Genomic DNA, 993 nt, shown 5'->3' on the forward strand with positions numbered 1-993 from the left:
TATTTATATATATGTGTGTATAGATATATTACATAAATATTTATGTATGAAATAATTTAAGAAACATCCGAGACAGCATGCTGTGCTCTTGTGTAGGGCCGGGGAGGCTGGGAAGGCAGCTGCTTGCCTCCCCCCGCTCTACCAGCTTTGATTCACAAATGGAAACAGAGTCTTGAATTAAATTAAAAAAAAACCGCACACACACACACGCACACGCACACATGACACGGTGCAGAGGCTGTAAAACTCAGAGGCGTGATGCTGGAAAGTCCAGGTGTCCCTGAAGAGATCAGATCAACTAAAGCCAAAGGAGGGGGAAATAAATAAATGAAGGGAACCCGGCGGAGGGGATCTTGCTTGTGCCGGTGCTGTCTCCGGCATTGGGTCCTCCCTGTCTGCCCAGGCCCCCGTGGGGACACAGGGACAAGGTCACAGCCCCGTTGTGCCCTGGCCAGGCTGTGGTGGGTTGGGAGAGGCTGGTGGGATGTGCATGTCCTGCTGCATTTGCCTTGGACCCGCTTTCTCCTTTGCCACGTGCTTTGCTTTCGCTCCATCCCGGGACTGAGCTTTTTGCCATCTTGGTCTTCAAGGATGAAGGGGAAAACCCAGCCCCAACTAACCCCTCTCCTCTCTCTGCAGAAAGTTCTCCTGGAGCTGGGTTTGGTCCAGCTCAATCCTTCCCACCGACAGAAGAGCTCTGCAGAAGACCTCCTTCCCACGGACTTTCAGAACAGAATGACATTTAAAAAACAACCCCCAAACCCTAGAAAAACCCAGCACCCCATAAATCACCAGTTTCTTCCAAAAACTCCTCATTCCCCATCCCACCCTTCCCAAACCTCCCAGAGGACTGACGGATCCCGGCTCCGACACGCCACGCTCCGAGCAATCGCCGCCGGCTGCGGCGAGGATGGAGGGCTGGGAAAGCAACCGAACCGAGCGTGTGAAGAAACAACCTGAAGGCTTTGGACCACCGTCCCCCCGGCCCTCTCC

Source organism: Pelecanus crispus, chromosome 17, assembly GCF_030463565.1.
Source record: "Pelecanus crispus isolate bPelCri1 chromosome 17, bPelCri1.pri, whole genome shotgun sequence".
Lineage (NCBI taxonomy): Eukaryota > Metazoa > Chordata > Aves > Pelecaniformes > Pelecanidae > Pelecanus > Pelecanus crispus.